The 20900-nt window shown below is 45.8% G+C and overlaps 1 pseudogene; it reads left to right on the forward strand.

Moving 5' to 3' along the window:
- Window positions 1-8826: 8826 nt before the first annotated feature.
- On the forward strand, window positions 8827-11944 carry LOC140304919 (uncharacterized; annotated as a pseudogene).
- Window positions 11945-20900: the final 8956 nt, after the last annotated feature.

Consider the following 20900-nt stretch of genomic DNA (forward strand, 5'->3'; position numbering starts at 1 on the left):
TGCAAAAGAGACGGAGACAGCGTGGGAGAACATTGCTGCTCGGGTCAGTGCCTAAGTTTAAATGTAGTCCTTTACAATCACAACAATATTACAGGGGAAACTGCTTGAATGGCAGCCTGTTCATTTATTTCATTTAGGTGCAATCCCACAGGGGAGATGCGCACTGGGCAGCAGCTTAAGATGAAATATAAAAACATTGTTCAAACGGGTCAGACCTCAGCGTGGAGGAACCTCATTTTGATCATGTTTTACACTGTAAAGTAAATATTAAGTGGCTGTTTGACTGTGCAGCTGTTTTATCCTAACATAATGCTGTTTTCACACATAAATGTCTTCTCATCTATATCATGTTGTGTTAAATAATTAAGCCTATTTAAACTAACACAGACTTCTACTCAGCCAACAGAAAGAAGGCAGATGCCTGTAAACGGGTGGTGGCCTGTTACCGCCACCTCTAACGGAGGCAGAGGAGCTGGACCTAAACCAGGATACTGGAAGGCCAGTGGCTAAGGGAATCCCTGGAGGGAGCTCATCCTCTGAGTCCACCCCCCAAGACACAAGTACCTTTATAAAACAGGCCTATAGATGTCTTTTGTCTTTTTTTCTTTTGTGCCAACAGATTATGATGGTGGTGCTCAAAAAGATAATTGTGTGGAAATGCTAAAACATCTATCCGTGCTCTGATAACCATCTCCCAACGAATATTTAATTCTCTGCGCAGTAATGCTGCACCTTCATCCACAGGATTGTTGTCTAAAGGACATGCCATGTTCGTGAAAAAAGTTGCCTTCTGCTGTGCTTAATGGACTTCCAGAACTAGAAGAATTAGGCTACGCCAAAACTTGCCTGCTGACTGAATGAATGAGGTAATCAAATGTTGTGTGTGGCTGAAGGTGGAGACAGAGAAAAACTCGAGGTTCACTGAGAAAAACCTGGTTCCGACCAGGTTAGGGTCATAGAGTCTGTTACTACGGTAACTGACAGACAGCATAAGTTACCTCTCTCACTGAAACAGGCTAGAGTTACCCCTCTTTCTCTGGTTTGAGTTACCTCCCTTTGTGAAACGAAAAACTCAGTTTCCCTCATTTCAGGGTTAATAAACTCAGACTTTTCACGAAACCTGCTTTGTGAAACGGACCTCAGTTAAGATATTTTGCCTTGTTCTCGTGTGGATATTCTTCTGTTTTGGAAAAAGGAATTCATACTTACCTGGACCTGCTTCCTTATGTCATACTCAGCTGGATGTTATAGCCAGAGCCACAAGCTTGAAGAAGACAGAAAAACTAAAAAACGGTTGTTTTTGAAGTCAACACTTAGATTTCAGTGACCACCTGTCAAAAAAAAATTGGAAAATGCCAAGTGGGGGAGAATAATTTTGTAAGCCATTGTATATTCAACTGTTTGTAGCATAAATTTGGCAGAATAAGCACATAGCGGGTGATGGACAGTACGAGTCACATGTGTGATGTGGGGTGGCTGAAGTTTAGAGGAGGGGCAAGGAGAGGTTGGTGAATTTAAAAAGTATTAGTTGAAGCATTGTTTTTTTTTGTATGTGGATTTTATTAATTTAGTTTAGACTCAATATAAGATATTTTTGCATCATTCTATATCATATCCTACTGCCAGTAAGGTCCTCCTGAGCAGAGAAAATCTGGTGTTCTGGGTTTACTTTGAACTCTGATGGAGAGTTGAATTGTGGCTCCAACTCTTGTCAACCTTGCTGAGCTACAGACAGCAGTCTGATTCTCCTCACAATGACCCCCACTGTGACTAGAACTTGACTTTATTGCCCTAGATATGACTCCTGCTGGAGTTGTTTTGCTTGGCCAACAAATGTCAAACATGATCTAATGGAGAACAAGTGTTTGGATTTCTAGCTCACTCTGTGAGAGTGTACGAAGCCTTTTATGAGATACTTTAATTCCCAAGCCACATGGAACTCTCACAGAAAGTAATCATTCTAGGATTACATTGTAATAAATAAAGTGGATACTGATGGAGATCAGAGGCATTGTTTTGGTCTTCATCAGTCTTTCGACAAGTTTATCGGTTCAACCAACTCTGGACATATGAACGTGTCTTGTACCTGGTAAAATGGATTAATTTGTAATCTGATATCTCACAAAATCTTAGTTGCCAATGTGATTCTATAGGTTTTTCATCATCAGTACGTGATTACATATTTTTTCCCAAACTTGATGTGGAATTTAAGAAATTGCCATAATTTACCTTTTTATTTACCTATTTTTTGTATTTGTTTTACAAAGCGGAACAATCCTTTTTATTTTTTTTGTTAGGCAGTTGTAAAGTACAGGACTTTAAGTCAGCTGGTGCCTCCGATCTACCATTTTAAATATAGTTATTACAATTTATTCATGTGGAGTAGGGAAGATCATGTCATGTCTTACTCCCCCCTGAATTTTTTATCTGTATCAGTTGCCTTTTTGGCTCTATTCATATCTTGCCGTTTTCATTCCTGTGTCGCCTGTTACCTTTTGTAATCTTGGGATTGTCTCATAATGCATAAACTGGTTCTGCCAGATGTTTTTCTTCCTATTAAAAGGGAGTCGTTCCTTTCCACAGTCGCCACAGGCACGCTCAGGACGGGAGATTGGACTGAAGACAAGTTTCAGTGCAATCTGTTGGTTTCCTTAGCTAGGAAATTGTTTTTGAATTGGCTCTGTATGAATGAATTGCACGAATTTAGAATTTATCTTATTGGATTTTAATGGATTATGACTACAATGAATTGAACTCTAATTGGTTTGAATTGGACTGAATTATTGAAGTGCCTTGAGATGTAATTTGTTGTGATTTGGTGCTATAAGAATAAAACCGAATTGAAATAATTGTGTGTTTTGGCAGTGTGAGAACACTTCCTTGTGAGGCATGGGGAACTTCCCCAAGCCCCAAATAAACTCTCAAAAGAAAAATATTGGATTTACAGTTTTCCAGTTTTATTCCCTTGGGTCAGAAATTATATTCCTCATTGATTCTGTGTCAAGGCCAAGGACAGACAGTCAACACCTGCCACAAAAGGTGTTCCTTCCCTGCAAAAAGTAGTGGAGAATGCAAAAGTGTCATATTGGCAGGTCTTGAATCGCCATAAACATCTTGGACTTTCTGAGCAGAATGTAAGGTGAGACACTGATTTTGTGGGTTGTTTAGCTTCGTGGTTGTATAGTTGTAGCACACACACAGGATGAGTTGTAGGACATATATCATGGTTAAAGCCCAAGGAGCAATTCTGTATAGGGATACATGACATGGTTTGATTTTTCTAATTTTATCAGCATTTTTAACTTGTCTGGCCAAGTTTCCCCCCACTGTATAAGGCAGGTGTGCATAGGTAGATAGTTTTGTAGAAATTTAATGTTGTTTTAAAAGTTTTCTCTTGCTATATAATTGTTGTACCTTTTTGGTTTGGTGCTGTAAACTATAGAATGGTAGGTTCTCAGAGAAAGACAGCGTCTTTTGAACCAACAGACCCAAAACCACCAAATTTAGGTAGTCCTGTTGCATTCTATATTAGTAAAAATGATCTAACTTCAGTTGTCCAGTTGGAATTTTGTGTCAGATAGGGTCTCCATACGGGGACAGCTTTTGTATCCCTGAGCTGTAAATTCTTAGAGAAAATAAGGAAGAAATGGAGAGTATTGACAAAAAGGGAAATGAATATGAAATAAATGTATTGCTTATTGGAAAGCATCCAGTGCCTGGAAAACAGAGGCAAAATGTTTACAATTTATGTAGGAGGATGTGGGAGGATTAGAATGAAAGCAGGAAAAGCCAGATTAAGCAACATTCTAACTTTCTCTGTAAAGTTCAGCCACCCTCAAACATTCTACGTTGCTTGAGACACTCCTGTTTCAATCTTTCCTGACAATTTGTGTGTCCAGATCATAAATCGGCTCCTCCAAGATAGAGACTAATGAAATTTGTCAACATCTTCTTTAAAACTGGGACTGTTGCAGAGGTACCCCTGCCAACTTCCAGATACCCCACATGCCTCATGAATAGCACAACATGAACACAACCATCTAAAGCTAAAGGTACAGCTGTGAAAGGTATTTTTTAAAGGAACTGGATTTGGATGAAGACAGAAAACTACAGAAAAGAGAAGAGAAATGCAAAACAAAAAGGGAACAAATTCAGAAAGATGAGAAACACTGCAGAAAAATGTGAAAATTTAGCAGAAAATTATTTTCTGGCGTTTCAAAAGGCGTGAAATGTATTTTTGAAAGGATCTGGAGCTAGATGAAGGCAGAAAAGGAAAGAAAAGAGAAAAAGTGCACCAACGTATAAAACTTTTGCATGGAAAAACTGAAAAAAAAGCAGTTTCCCAGAATCGTCTTTACTGTGCTTTTCATTAAGAGGACACTGTGAAGGCAAAGCAGAAGGAGATAAGTAGAATACTGGCAGTCTGTTATCTTCTCTAAGAAGACTCATAACACAAGACATTTCTAGAAGCAACCAAGAGGTCATTAATCTATGGCTAGTCGCATGTGTTAGTGGCCCATAGCCATCAGCTGCTGGTTGGCCCGTAGCTATCAGGAAAGGATGCGCCTAGTTTTCTTTACACATCTACTCTTGCTCACTTGCCTCATCCCCTACTTACAGCATATCCCCTACTCATAAACATATGAGGACTGAAGCTATGCAAATGCAGAAAGGGGACAGGGACTGAGGAAAAGGGTTTTCTGTTACTGATCAATGATTTAGCAAAAATGTAGCAAAAAGGGAAATCCACTAAGCTGCACCCTAAACAGTAACCTACCTGCCTTCTAAAGGGATTACAGTGGTTGGAGAGTACTCAGCTAAACCACAAACCTACCGTGGTATCTCAGACTGAAACCATCCATCCATCCATCCATCATCTGCCGCTTATCCGAGGGTCGGGTCGCGGGGGCAGCAGCTTTAACAGAGAAATCCAGACGTCCCTGTCCCCGGCCACTTCCTCCAGCTCTTCCGGGGGAACCCTGAGGCATTCCCAGGCCAGGCGAGAGACATAGTCTCTCCAACGTGTCCTGGGTCTTCCCCGGGGTCTCCTCCCAGTGGGACGTGCCCGGAACACCTCCCCAGGGAGGCGTCCAGGGGGCATCCTAACCAGATGCCCGAGCCACCTCATCTGACTCCTCTCAATGCGGAGGAGCAGCGGTTCTACTCCGAGCCCCTCCCGGATGACTGAGCTTCTCACCCTATCTCTAAGGGAGAGCCCAGACACCCTGCGGAGGAAACCCATTTCGGCCGCTTGTATTCGCGATCTTGTTCTTTCGGTCACTACCCACAACTCGTGACCATAGGTGAGGATGGGAACGTAGATTGACCAGTAAATAGAGAGCGTCGCCTTCTGGCTCAGGTCCTTCTTCACAACGACGGGTCGGTGCAGAGCCCGCAACACTGCAGACGCTGCACCGATCCGCCCGTCAATCTCACGTTCCATTCGTCCCCCACTCGTGATCAAGACCCCGAGATACTTGAACTCCTCCACTTGGGGAAGGATCTCATTCCCGACCCGGAGCGAGCATTCCACCCTCTTCCGGCTGAAAATCATAGTCTCGGATTTGGAGGCGTTGATTCTCATCCCAGCTGCTTCACACTCGGCTACGAATCGCTCCAGTGAGAGCTGAAGGTCACGGCCTGATGACGCTAACAGAACCACATAATCCGCAAAAAAGCAGAGACCCGATTCTGAGGTTGCCAAATCGGACACCCTCAACGCCCTGGCTCCGCCTAGAAATTCTGTCCATAAAAGTTAGGAACAGAATCGTGACAAAGGGCAGCCCTGACGGAGTCCAACCTTCACCGGAAATGTATCCGACTTATTGCCGGCAATGCGGACCAAACTCTGACACCGGTCATACAGAGACCGAATGGCCCCTATCAAGGGGTCCCGCACTCCAATTTCCCGGAGCACCCCCCACAGGACTCCACGAGGGACACGGTCGAACGATTTCTCCAAGTCCACAAAACACATGTAGACTGGTTGGGCGAACTCCCATGCACCTTCCAGGATCCTGCCGAGGGTATAGAGCTGGTCCACTTTTCCACGGCCAGGACAAAAGCCACACAGCACCTCCTGAATCTGAGATTCGACCATCCGACGGATCCGCCTCTCCAGTACCCCCAAATAGACCTTACCAGGGAGGCTGAGGAGTGTGATACCCCTATAGTTGGAACACACCCTCCGGTCCCCCTTTTTAAAGAGGGGGACCACCACCCCGATCTGCCAGTCCAGAGGCACTGTCCCCGATGTCCACGCGATGCTGCAGAGGCGGGTCAGCCAAGACAGCCCTACAACATCCAGAGCCCTCATCCACCCCCGGGGCCCTGCCGCCGAGGAGCTTTTTGACCACCTCAGCAACCTCAGCCCCAGAAATGGGAGGCCCCATCTCCGAGCTCTCCGACTCTGCCTCCTCCGAGCATGTGTTGGTAGGATTGAGGAGGTCCTCGATCTATTCCCCCCACCGACTCCCAACATCCCTAGTTGAGGTCAACAAAGCCCCGTCCCCACCATACACAGCGTTGACTGTGAGCTGCTTCCCCACCCCTGAGACGCCGGATGGAGGACCAGAATCTCTTTGAGGCCGTCCGGAATTCGTTCTCTATGGTCTCACCGAACTCCTCCCAGGCCCGAGTTTTTGCCTCAGCAACCGCCGAAGCCGCAGCACGCTTGGCCTGTCGGTACCCATCAGCTGCTTCCAGAGTCTCACTGGCCAAAAAGGCCCGATAGGACTCCTTCTTCAGCTTGACGGCTTCCCTCACCACTGGTGTCCACCAGGGGGTTCGGGGGTTTCCGCCACGACAGGCACCGACCACCTTACGGCCACAGCTCCAATCAGCCACCTTGACAATGGAGTCACGGAACATGGCCCATTCGGACTCAATGTCCCCCACCTCCCCCGGGATATGGTTGAAGTTAGAGTTAAAGCTCCTCCTGATGGGGGATTCCGACAAACCTTCCCAGCAGACCCTTACAATACGTTTGGGCCTGCCAGGTCTGATCGGCATCCTCCCCCACCAGCGGAGCCAACTCACCACCAGGTGGTGATCAGTTGACAGCTCCGCCCCTCGCTTCACCCGAGTGTCCAGGACATACGGCCGCAAGTCCAACGATACGACCACAAAGTTGATCATCGAACTGCGGCCAAGGGTGTCCTGGTGTCAAGTGCACATATGAACACCCTTATGCCTGAACATGGTGTTCATTATGGACAGTCCATGACTGGCAAAGAAGTCCAACAACATAACACCACTCTGATTGAGATGGGGGGGGGCGTTCCTCCCAATCACACCCCTCCAGGTCTCACTGCCATTGCCCACGTGAGCATTGAAGGACCCCAGCAGAACGAGGGAGCCTCCTGTAGGAGCATTCTCTAGTGCCTCCCCCAGGGACTCCAAAAAGGGTGGGTACCACACCTGCTCTACGCCTCTCACCACGGGCAACTCCAGAGTGGAAGAGAGTCCAACCACTCTCAAGCAGACTAGTTCCAGATCCCAAGCCGTGCGTTGAGGTGAGTCCGACTATATCTAGCCGGAACCGCTCAGCCTCGCGCACCAACTCTCGATCCTTCCCCAACAGAGAAGTGACATTCCACGTCCCAAGAGCTAGCTTCAGTAGCCGAGGATCAGACCGCCAAGGCCTCCGCCAAGGCCTGCTACCCATCTCACATGGCACCCGACCCACTTGGCCCCTCCCACGGGTGGTGAGCCTGTCGGAAGGGGGACCCACGTCTTGTGTTCGGGCTATGCCCAACCAAGCCCATGGGCTCCGGGGCCCCGGTGTCCCACATCCAGGCAAGGGATGACATTGTCCAAATTTATTTTTAATCATAAGGAGTTTTTTGAGCTGTTCTTTGTCTGGTCCCTGATCTAGGATCTGTTTGTCTTGGGTGACCCTACCAGGGACTTGAAGCCCCGGGCAACATAACTCCCAGACTCATTGGGGCATGCAAACTCCCCCACCACGATAACGTGACTGCTCATGGGAGAGCAGACTGAAACCATTTTAGGATTAAAACCCCCATCCACAGAAACTGTTAGCCTGTCAGGTTCACCTACATCTGGATCTATCTTGTCCACTTTTGGAGGGTTGTTAATGTGAGTGAACTCTGAAGAGTATCTGTGTGGACCTTCTAAGCTTCTTGCCTAATTCAATATCTGTTGTTGTTAAGAAAGTGATCAAAACCCATCCGTGGGTGAAACCTGTTGCCTAGTAGCCTCGGTTGGGCCATCGCAAAGCAATCAGAGTATTCAGGAGCTGTGAACGGGTGGTCACTCTCCTCTCTGAAAACACTTGTTGGTTAACTCTCGGTGGGCGGTCCTCTCACCAAGGTTAGAGCTTTAAAAAACTCACTACAGCACACTGAAGGTATCGGAACTGCACAGAAAGAACTGTGTGTCTGCGAGTGTAAGTTTTTTCTAAGCTTCTTGCCTAATTCAATATCTGTTGTTGTTGAGAAAGTGATCAAAACCCATTCGTGGGTGAAACCTGTTGCCTAGTAGCCTCGGTTGGGCCATCGCAAAGCAATCAGTATTCAGGAGCTGTGAATGGGCGGTCACTCTCCTCTCTGAAAACACTTGTTGGTTAACTCTCGGTGGGCGGTCTCAGCCTAGTGCAATTAGCCAACACATGAACGGCTGTGCACAACATAAAGTATGGGGTGACGCCTGAACCGTCAGCGGAAGCCATTCTCGTGTGAAGATATTCTTGGATAAAGACTAGCGTGTCTTCCTGCGCGAGTCCACCGAGCAAAGCCACTGAACAAGGCAAACCTGTCCTACTTGCCTCATCCATGTTGCTCTGGCCTCACTACTTGCTTTAAAATGTGCCTCAAACCCATTCCTGTTGTCTCCAGCTCGCAGAGAAGGTTTCACACAACCAAACGCCACAGCAACCTTAACAACCTCCGCTCTCTAAAGCCCACTTCACTCTGTGACACACGCTTGTCTGTGGGGTTGTGGAATTGCCAATCAGCGGTAAACAAAGCAGATTTCATTATGGCTTATGCCAACCACCTGTCTCTTGACATCCTGGCTCTCACTGAGACCTGGATTAAGCCTGAAAACACAGCTACCCCGGCTGCACTTTCGACCAACCACTCATTTTCCCACACCTCTCGTACATCTGGGAGAGGTGGTGGAACGGGCATGCTCATTTCCAACAAATGGAAATACACCCAACTGCTACCTGAAGCTAAATACAATACCTTTGAATACAATGCCATCTTGGTAACTGCACCGGTCAAAACCTATATGATTGTCGTATATCGCCCACCAGGACAACTTGGTGACTTTCTAAATTAACTCGACACCTTGACAGTCCGAACTCTTCTGATTTTCTGACACTAATGCACTCATTTGAGCTACAACTGCTCAGCAGTCCTCCGACCCATAAAGCTGGCAAAGTGCTCAATCTCGTTTTCTCAAGAAACTGTGCCACAGAGGCCCTGTCTGTCACATCTCTGACCACTATTTCATTCAGTTCAGATTGTGTCTCCCGAGAAGACCACCTGCTTCTACCCCTATGGTTTCCTTCCGCCGCAATCTCCGCAACCTGTCGCCCACCCGCTTCTCCTCCGTTGTTGCCTCTGCTCTTCCAACCTCCAGCACATTCTCCTCCCTTCAGGTTAATGACGCCACGGAGGCCCTTTGCTCTACACTGAGCTTATCTCTGGATAGTCTGTGTCCTCTATCCACCAAACCCTCCCAATCCTCCCAGTCTCACCCCTGGCTTAATGATACTCTCCGAGCGTTGCGCACCAATCTCAGAGCTGCTGAAAGGAAATGGCACTAGTCAAAAGATCCAGCAGATCTTGCGAAATTCCTGGCGCTACTGTCATCATTCACATCCAGTGTTACTGATTTAAAAAAGTCTTTCTACATCAACAAGATTCATAGTACTACTGACACCAGGAAACTTTTTTCCACCTTCAAAACTCTACTTAATCCTCCGCCTCCGCCACCTGCTACCAATCTAACAGCAGACACCTTTGCCTCACTTTTTACTGACAAAGTGGCAGCTATAAGCAAACGGTTTACCAAACCTGGTACCACAAAATCTTCATGCAGAAGTCCTACTGCATCATTTTCCTCATTTACCCCTCTCCCTCAGAGCAGTGTGTCTAAACTTCTCACAAGTAGCCGTCCTACTACATGCCCGCTGGACCCCGTCCCTACTAATCTTCTCCAACGGTACGGTAACTGCAGCAGTCACGCACGTGATTAATGCTTCACTGACATCGGGCACATTTCCTACCACATTCAAGCAAGCTCAGGTTACACCGCTGCTCAAGAAACTCCCTCCCTCCAACTCATGTGGAGAATTATCGGCCGGTCTCTCTCCTCCCGTTTCTGTCTAAAATCATTGAAAGGGCGATCTTTAAGCAGGTCACTGATTACCTCTCACATAACAACCTCCTTGATCCAAACCAATCTGGGTTTACAAGTGGACACACCGAAACAGCTCTGTTAGCTGTGACAGACGCCTTAAAAGAAGCCAGAGCGACAGCTAAGTCCTCTGTACTTATCCTGCTCGACTTATCAGCTGCATTTGACACTGTCAACCACAGTATCCTTTTGTCCATACTCTCTAGCATGGGCATCATTGGGAGAGCACACTCCTGGTTTGAACCATACCTCACTGGTTGGTCTTTCAAAGTATCCTGGCTTGGTCACACTTCTGCAGCGCACCACCTCACCACAGGGGTCCCCCAAGGCTCAGTACTGGGACCTCTTCTCTTTGCCATATACACAAACTCACTGGGACAGATCATCCGATCACATGGCTTCTCATACCAATGTAATGCTGATGATACCCAGCTCTATCTGTCGTTCCCACCTGATGACCACACGGTCTCAGCATGAATCTCAGACTGTCTCTCTGACATATAAACATGGATGAAAGCCCATCATCTCCAACTTAACCTCCCAAAAACTGAACTGCTTGTCTTCCCAGCCAAACCAACCATACACCACAGCATCTGCATCCAAACTGAATCCCTATCTCTTGCTCCATCAAAGGTTGCTAGAAACTTGGGTGTCATGATTGATGACCAACTAACCTTCAAAGATCACGTTACCTCGGTTGCTCGTTCGTGCCGCTTTGCATTACTAAACATGAGAAAGATCAGACCATACCTAACCCAACATGACACCCAACTCCTGGTGCAGACCATGGTCATCTCCTGCCTTGACTACTGCAATGCTCTCCTAACTGGTCTCCCAGCCTGTACTATGAAACCTCTGCAGATGGTCCAGAATGCGGCGGCGCGTCTGGTCTTCGGTCAGCCTAAAAGAGCACACGTCACCCCTCTATTCATTGTACTCCACTGGCTGCCCTTAGCCGCCTGCATCAAATTCAAGTCACTGATGTTAGCATACAAAGTGCTTAATGGAACGGCTCCCATCTACTTGAATGCTCCTGCAAAGGCTTACGTCACAACTCGGTCCCTCCGTTCGTCCCAGGATTGTCGTCTAGCAGCTCCTACACCACGCCTAAGACAATCCAAACTCTTTTCATGTGTCGTCCCACGATGGTGGAATGACCTACCGAGCGCTACCAGAACAGGGGCGTCCCTGTCTATCTTCAAGAAACTCTTGAAAACCCAGCTCTTCAGAGAGCACCTCCTATCCCAGCACTTGTACTTACCCCCTCTATCACTTTATCTTTCTGCACTTCCTTCTATGCCTGCACCCTATCTCTACTCTGTCTCCTCTGACAGAGTCAGACTAGGGGTTCCTTCTATGTAGTTTATTGTTAGCTTTTTATAGCTTGTTATATCTTCATTTGTAAGTCGCTTTGGATAAAAGCATCTGATAAATACTTAAACCTAAACAAACATAAACATAAACCTCGTGTTTTGGTTTCCCTAGTATCCTGTTAGAGGTTCTCCTGAGTTTTTGCTCGTTCTGCTTCATTTACCTGTTGTGTGCTCTCATCTAAGGAATGGTCTCTTCTGAGAAACAAATTATATTGGAGTAGTACTGATCACTGCTCTGTTTTATTCTTGATGTTTAATCTCAGGCCAGCTGCCTTTTGTGATGAGGTTAATCTCGGATAGTGGTGATGATGATGTAGCTCTGCTAGAAGGAGAGGGAGTCAGTCAGTGGGGTTACATGAATGCCATTGGATCGGATAAATGGCTAAATTACAATAAGACTGAGTCATTCAGTTCATGTAGACACCTTAATCTGACAAAAAAAAACGGATCAGATCGGGTTACTCTCGATCGGATAACTCGATCCAAACGTACACTGAGCGTGGATGTAAACGACAGTGGATCGGATTAAGCGTTCTGCGCATACTCGAGAATTTTTCCCGGGATCATCACCTGGAAGTCGAAGGAGACGATATTACTGTTGTTGTTGCTGCCGTCAGAAAGAAATAAACAACATGATGGAGAATGCGCCGTTGTGCATCGTCTGTGCCATAACCAGCTCATCACAGATGTAGAGGGACGCAGTTTCATCTCGCTCTTTCTTGAATGCCTGAGTTTGTTGTTGGTGGTGGTGAAGACGTCAACAGGAAGTGGCTCTATTAGCGACAGTTGAAATGGGTACATCGCCACCTATCGTACGACATGCTTTGTGCCAGTGATTTGATTCATTCAACGCCATATATCCAATGATAATTACCCTTGCTCAGATAAGGAGCATAACCCAACTATAGCTATAATCAAGTTAATCTCATCATGTAAACCCACTGAATGTAAATATCTCACAATTGGAGTGATATGATCTACTTTCTTAGCGAGGACTTGAGCAGCAGCATTCAGAATCAGCTGCATCTGTCTGATTGATTTTTGAGGCAGCTCTATAATGGGCTGTTACAATATTCAAGTCTTCAAAATGTAAATACATTAACCATATTGTTTTTTAAATCACTCCAAAATATTACTCCCTTGATGCTTAAAGGGCTCTTGTTAAAATAGTCAGCTTATTTTGTAACTAACTGTTGAAATGTAGGTCTGAGTCAAACATGACGGAGGTTTCTGGCTTGGTTTGTGCTTTTTAATATTACAAAATAAAGTTGGGCAGTGATTTTTAAACTTCCTCCATCATGGCTCTCAAATGTATTGTAAAGGAGTTATAGTTATGTAAATTTGATTGTTCTCTGCATCATTATAGTAATATAACTGTAAATTTCTGTAAACTGTGTAATTCTTTATAACCTATGTAAGTGGGATCATGTCAAGTGTAAAAAAAAAAAAGTTTTTAAAAAGGCCTTGAACTCCACGTGTCACCTTTGTATGCTCAGATGTGTAATTGCCTAAGGACACAAAGTAGTCTTTGTCCTATGAATAGGACCCAAACCAATTCAGTGTCATGCTAGAAAGACCCACCCTTTTTTCATTCTTTGAAGGAGCATGTTATAAATAAACTGTGTCAAATGCAGTTTCTAGATCTGGTGAAACTAAAACAGATATGTTGTGGGTTAATGTTTACACTCACGTCTTTAAGGTTTGCTTAATTTCGTCCCTCTAACAGCCTTCCTGCAAGACCAGTATTAAAGGCAAAAGAAAAGAAGTCCATTTAATGCAGCTGGCAGCTATGATACCAAAGCACTCAGCCACAGATAAATACCTTTTTAATGTTCCTTTAAATGTAGTCACATCCACATTCATAATAATAAGTGAAATTATTATGCTCTGCCTGTTATTTGGACTTTGAGTGTGATATATTGGATTTCAATAAACAGTAAAGGTTATTACCCTTGTCCCATGTCTGATTTCAGATTTGTTCCTTTGGTATTTCCTCAAAGGACAAATATTACATTATTATTATTATAATTTAATACACTTTTATATAGTAAGTGTATCTTTTGTTATTTTATGATCACACATAAATCAATTAATACTGAGATGTGTCTGTTAGAAATTAGTAGGTTTATAAATGTAATTAAAGATTTGTCTCAAAACATCCGTATGGTGATGATATATTACAGTTTGAGATAAGCCAGTCAAAGGTTATTGCCCTCATGACACTTCTATTATGACTTCAATAAGGTGAAATTGAAAAATGATTAAAAAAAAAACTTTCACTAGTGAATGTTATTACCCTTTCAAATGGAGAGAAGTCGCAGTTTTCCTCCACTGCCCAAATACGTCAATAACAGAGGTGTTTTTTTTAAAAGTTTATTTTGCAAGGAACAATGGAAAGCATTCATCTTTGATCTTGCCCTGTATTCACATTTGTATTTGTCGTATCTAGGAAGCCTCATTCATCTATACCCAATAACTCTACATAATTTAAATATCTCTTTGGATAGACTGCAGTTTGTCAGCCACTACAAGTGGCTGAAAATAATGGTCAGTACTGTACACCCTTTACACACAAATGACACTATAGAGTGTGTTTAGTTGGAGGCTTTGTACAGGTGATCCTTTGTGCCACCGACAATAGCCATTTGCAACAACTGCTTATGATGAAAGATTCCGTCACAAGAGTGATTTGGACTCAAAAAGCAGACTGAGAACAGAAGATAATGGTTTAACAGGTTTATTAGTGAAATCCAGTTTCTGGTTGTTTTCAGAGAATTATATAAAGTCTCTCAGGGATAGAGAGGGAGTGGGCTCGGTGAGCTGGCAGACAAGAACAGTTTCCAGGAAGTCTTGGAGCTTCAGGTCTGGGTGGTTTTCAGACGAGTATTTTCCAGGGACTGTTCCTCGAGCAGATGGGTGCAGGTGTAGCTCTCCAGGTGAGTTTCTTTCTCCAGACTTGATGGTGGGTGTCCAGAATTCATGGCAAGCAGCTTTTGCAGGAAGTGATCCCAATTTAAGCAGCAGAGGAGAAACTTGGTTAGGATTCAGACAAGGGAAGGCAAGATCAGGAAAGTCCTAGCACTTAAGCCTAGTTTATGCTTCTGAGTCACGTTGATGGCGTAGTTACACTGTCGACACGGACCCCTACGCCGTAGCCTGATGTGTACCTCCAAAAAATCCTAACTACGCGTTGCGTTGACACGGACCACAAGGGCTGTTATTGGTCCGCTCAGAAAATAATTTCCAGCAGTTGCTTTTTCCGTTCTCTTTTTCTACACCGCCATTTTTAAAGTTCTTCCAGTAGGTAAATAATGGACCAAGCAGAAGAAAGACCACTGTTGTAAACATACAGACCACCTCCGCAAACGTCTTCTCTGTCGCCTCTGCTTCAACATTTGCAATTTAAGCATTTGTTCTTCAATATTGATAAGCTCCAACTACAAATCAGCTGCTCCATCTCAGTTACCATTGTTTACTGTTGTTAACTGTGACCGGAAGAAAAAGCAAGGATTCGGCTATAACCCCTGAAACCACACAAACACAACGCCACACACCCCTACTGGCATGGTGGTGAACTGCAGACTGGAGAATTTAAGCAGCAGGGATGATGAGTCTGATGAGATACAGCTGTGACAGCTGCTGCCCATCTGTCTCACTCCTGTAGTTAATGAAGGAAATAAGGGACATCTCCCAGCAAAATATGAAATGCACTGAAACACATTTTTATGACAATATAGCTCATATTGTAGAGTTTAAGATTGAGATTTATTTTGTTGTTAATTTGCCAAATAAGCTAACATTTCCAAAAGTAGTGTCTGATAGACAGTCTTCCTTCTTTTACCACTCCCCTGGGTAAAAATGCACAATCAACTAAATTAATAAATCTTTTTTTATTTTTTGGGATTCTTCTCTGAACATGTTCACTCCAGTCGAATTTGCATTTCTGGCAGAGTATGCAAAGACAATGAAACCAGTTGCAAAAGCACTTGATGTTCTTCAAGGTGAGACCAATGTGCAAATGGGTTGGTTGGTCCTAACCATAACACTACTCAAGATCAACCTCCAACACCTTTGCATGTCCTCCAAGTTCTGTGTCCCTTTTTTTTTCTTCCCTTGTCCTGTTCAGCATTATGGCAGCAGAATTGTAGTCTGAATACCTTTGATGCCAAACAGATTTGCTTTGCCAAGGGAAGTTTTATAAATGTAAAGCTCCCCTTGATGCCCATTTATTTTTGTTTACAATATATAACATAGCTGAACCGGACCGGGAAAGAAGAAGAGGAAAGAAGAGGTAACAGAACAAAAATAGAAACAAAAACCAGACAACCAGCTGCTACACCTGCAAAAAAACAAAACAGACAACAATCCATGGTCTCTGTTGCAAATCCAGCCTTAGCGCCACCAGGAGCACCTGAAAGCAGACAAGCAGAGAAAAAACAAACACACAAACAAACAAAAACAAGCACAAGAAGCGGTAATCGCATACAACACAGCTGTGGATATAGATGACCTGAGACGACATGATGATACATCAACTGCTTAGCGACAATGCTACTGGACTAATGAATGTGTGTGTGTGTGTGTGTGTGAGAACACGCAACACCCATGGCACAGGTCCTACATGATAACCGTGCTTAGTTATGAGTGTATAAGTGTACAGGGCCACAATCCACAGCCCCCCCCCCCAAGCAATCAGAAGCAGGCAGAGAGGGCCACAAGACCCAGGCCACCAGCAGCCCCCACAGAGCACAGAACCCAGGAAGCCCACCACAGGGACAACCACGCATCCACCCAGAAGACTGCAGAGGAAGCCCCCGGACAGAGCCCCCAAAAGCATAGGGAAGAGGCCCCCCGGGAGCCAGGGGCAACAGCCCACCGACCCCGCCACTCCCCAGCCGCCCAGACATGGGCTGTGCACCGGACCCGGGCCCCAGGAGCCCGAGCGCCCCCAAACCCCCCGGCAGAGGCCCCACCCAATACCCGGGAAGGCCAAGCGCCCCAGACAGCCACACAGTGGGTCAGCGCCTGCCCCAGCGCCCCTGGCCAAGTGCCCTGGGAGTCAAGACGTGCCCACAGGTGGGTGAAGTCGCGAGCAGCAGGGAGAGGCAACGCCGCCCCCCCCCCCATCGGGAGAAGCACAGGCAGGCCAGGCGACAGCAAGTCCCAGATCCAGGCCCAATCATTACCACACACACTTTCACGTCCCATACATCCACACATCCACATGTCCTCCCTCCCTCGACTCCGCTGGGGTGTAGTGCAGCGGGCACACCAGTGGGGGGCCAGCAGCCCCCCAGCCACCACAGATCCCGAACCAGCAGAATAATTTCTCCTGGCCCCTCCCACCCCGAGCAGCAACCGAAGCAGGGGTGTGAGAAGACCCCTCCCCTTTCCTTTCTGGCTCTTCAATATTTTCTAATAGTGAGCAATTAAAATTGAGGGGCAGCCTACATACCCAAAGAGCCCCGCCCACCAGATGCCACTAAGTGCAACCACCCCCCAAGACCTAATGTATGTGTTTGATAAGTAGTTATGTCTAAGGTGTAATTAAAACAGGGGTGGGGAACTGCAGAGTGCAACCAAAGGGGGCCATCTACGTGGTCCCATCCACTACACCCCACAGAACACACACGCCCCCAAAGCCCTTCATGTGTGAGTGTGTGCTGTGTACAGGAGCCAAAAGGGAGAGGGGTATGGGGATATACACCGGGGGGAGCTACTCTCCCCCGGAGAGGGCAGCCAGGGACTGGCTGCAATAGGCACCCCCGTTACCTGGGACCCAACACAGGGCAGGAAGGCCTGATGTCCACCAGGCTCAGGGCCTGCAGTGACCATATTTCGGGAGCTACTGTACCCCCAGAAGGTACCCACTCCGCCCCACCCCACCCCACCCCACCCCGGAGGACCTCTACAAAAAACAAACAAACAAATCACCCGGTCACACCAGTCGCAGCAGCCCGGGCCTGAGACCCACCATCACCCAGGCCCCCCCAGGTCCCCCCCAACAGGGGAAAATCCCCCCACCGCACGCCCCAACACCCTAAAAAAAACAACCACCTGCAGACATCCTGGAGGTCCCAGAGCAACAAGCCCGGCACCAGGACCTGCACCAACCCACCCGTACTGTGGCGTGTCCAGGGCAACCCAGCCCCCCCAGCCACAGGCAGGGCCCCCCGGGCGCAAGGCAGCGCCCAGGGCCCAGGCCCAGCACCACCACCCACGCCAGAGCGGCCCGGCCACCCGGCATAGAGCCAGCAGCCACCACCCCAAGGCCCCTAAGGGACCCCGCCCCACACCGCAAGACAGCCCCACCCGCAAGCCCCCAAAACTGCCCTCCAAGCCCGACACACAGTCCCCTCCAGGAATGACCACGACCCGAGAGACCACCAGATGCCCGAAGCCTTATAAATTGTGTCAGTCATCACCCCATTATTTACTGTTGCAATTTAAGTTTTGTAATCCAATAGTAATCCAATGTAACTTCATAGGCCTTGACTATGTAAAATGTCCGTGAAAGACCAAGCTGTTGTAAGGCAATCTGAGAACTCCCATTCTTCAAAGAGGACTTCTTTTTTGCAGTCAAACACACCAGTTGCCAAGGAAATGCCAAAAAGTTGGAGACATACCTTGGGTGTCCAGGTCAACAGTAGATGTTAACTGGTAAATTTTCAATTGCTTTCACACGTTTGTCAAAACAGAAAACTCATGTTCAAAACTGAAGGATTTCATTCATATCACCAATCACATCACCTATATTAAGATAAGACAAGGGACAAGGTGGAGGACTTGCAAAACACAAGTGAGAAAAATGCCTAGAGGTAGAGGGATAGTTAGAATGCCTGGTGGGGTTCAAAGAAGGGCCAGAGATAGGGTCACAGATAAAATACGAGCGACCATCATCAACCATGTGTTGTCACATAGAGAGGCTGGAGAATGGGTGCAGCCATATCTCAGCCGGAGATTTGCCACAGTGGCATCCATTGTCCGGATTTTTCGAGCAACCAACAGGTAGATTACAGTATTCACTGTATTGTATAAGGGCCTTTCCTACTGAACAGTGTAACATGAATTACAGTAACTGTATTCTTCTGGCCCCTACAGTAATATATAACTTTGTTCCTCTAAGGGTTCAACGTTTACATCCTTCAGGGGGCAGGGGCAGGCTTCAAAAGGGAGAACAGGAGCTTGCCATTGTCAGCATGATGATTGCTAACAATGAAACAAAACTGAAAGAAATTCAGGCCAATATTTTACAAGACAACCTTGTGTCTGAAATCATCAGCGCAATCACCCTTACATCTATTTCTTCTTGTGTATTTGACAATACAGTAATGAATGTGTCACGAACAAGTGACATCCTTTGTTTTGAAGTTCTGTTTTGTCTCGTCATTTCCTGTTTTATTTTGAAATATTAACTTCCCTCTCGTTTCAGGTATCTTGCCCTTCCTCCTGTGTCAAGTGTCTGATTGTCTTCCCTGATTCCCAAGTGTTTCCACCTGTTCCCCTTGGTCCTTCATGTGCTCAAATAGTGTTGTAACCTTTTTTTTAGATGCCTCCGTTAGTTGAGCGTAGCATCGGTTAACGATAACGTTTCATAGTCCCTCCTATAGTGGAGCGTTTTTTTCGTTTGTGTTGTTTAACCCTGATTTCTGCCTCCGTTAAAGGAGAGCCTTGCCTTATTGTTAAAGTTTTATAGAGCCTCCCGTTGAGGAGCGTTTTCTGTTGTGTGTTTTTGCCCCGTTATTGGGAGCGCGTCATCTTTTGTTTAATTCTGCCTCATCAGGAGAGCGTGATCCTTTGTTCGTAATCTTTAATAGCCTCTTCTGTTTTACCTCCTAGAGTGGAGAGTTTTTGGTTTCGTAAGTTTCATAGATGCACTCTCTGGCACCATAATTAGCGAGGAGAGTGCCCTAGGATTTTCACAGCCTAATGCTTTGCTCTGCTCTGGGGAATCTCCAGTGGTTGTGTTAATAAACCATCTTGTTGTGTGAAATCCCTGCATCTGTGTCCTGTGTTCATCTGGGTCTGACAGAATGACAGCTAAATGCTTATTTTTTCCTCTTTACTCTACTGTAAGTCATTTTCATTTGCAATACAGTAAAGTGTTTACTGCTAATCCTGTCATTTACTATCTTCATCTTTCATAAACATTCTGCAAAGCTGCTCTGACATGGGTCATTCACTTTTTGTACAAAAAGTACAAAAAGTGTTGTACAAAAAGGAACAAAATTCTTACCCAGCAAATTAAAAATAAAGAACATCATCACAAACATTAATTTACATCTATGATCAATACAATTATCTGTTGATTGTGAAAGAAAAAGGAAAAAAGTAGATTTGATACATGCAAAGTGATTCAGTTTGTGTTATTCCATCAGTTGTCAGTGCTTTTTATGGCACTGTGCTGTGACCGAGTAAATGTTTCTCTTGGAAGACAACGTGTGTCAGTGCTTTGGTATTTTGGAAGTGTGTGTCTGTGTCTAGTTACACTGCATGATTTTGAGCATGAAATTAACTGTTCGAGGAATTGTGTGTTTCAGGTGTGATGTACATTAACAGTTTTGAAAAAGTGTTTAAGGTTCTGACAAACGGGTCATAGCGGTTGTAAACAACTGTAAGTCTTTTCCAACAATCTGCAATCTGTCATTGAGACTCAACACAGCACTGCCAGCCTCTGCAGCCCGCGAGAGACTGTTCAGTACAGCAGGACTGATCTTCACACCTGCAAACAGAAGAGTCAAACTCCGAGGGAAAACGCAGTGGTTGGCAAGTGAAGCTGAAAGCCTGTCTCACACGACCTTCTGACGCTTTCTTTGGCGATACTTGGTGGATTTATCGTCACTTAATTTCGTGGCACTTTTTGGTGCCGATCAGCTCATGCCTGGTTCCTGTGGTCGGCTCGAAGGAAGGACAACGGACCAGCCGACTCTTTTGCCTACTTTAGTGGGAGCGGAGTGACTCTTCATAATCTGTGTCCAATTGCTCAGACTGCTCCACAGACACCTTTTGCCCTGGCAGGATAGCCCTTGTGAATGCTAGGTCACAAGTCAACAAAACATTAATTCTGAAGGATTTCTTTACTTCCCGCGATGACTGTCGGTGAGTTTTTTGTGAGCGTTTACCACCGGATTGTACATA

Source organism: Leuresthes tenuis, unplaced genomic scaffold (genome assembly GCF_036924035.1).
Source record: "Leuresthes tenuis unplaced genomic scaffold, fLeuTen1.0.hap1 SCAF_4, whole genome shotgun sequence".
NCBI classification, from domain to species: domain Eukaryota; kingdom Metazoa; phylum Chordata; class Actinopteri; order Atheriniformes; family Atherinopsidae; genus Leuresthes; species Leuresthes tenuis.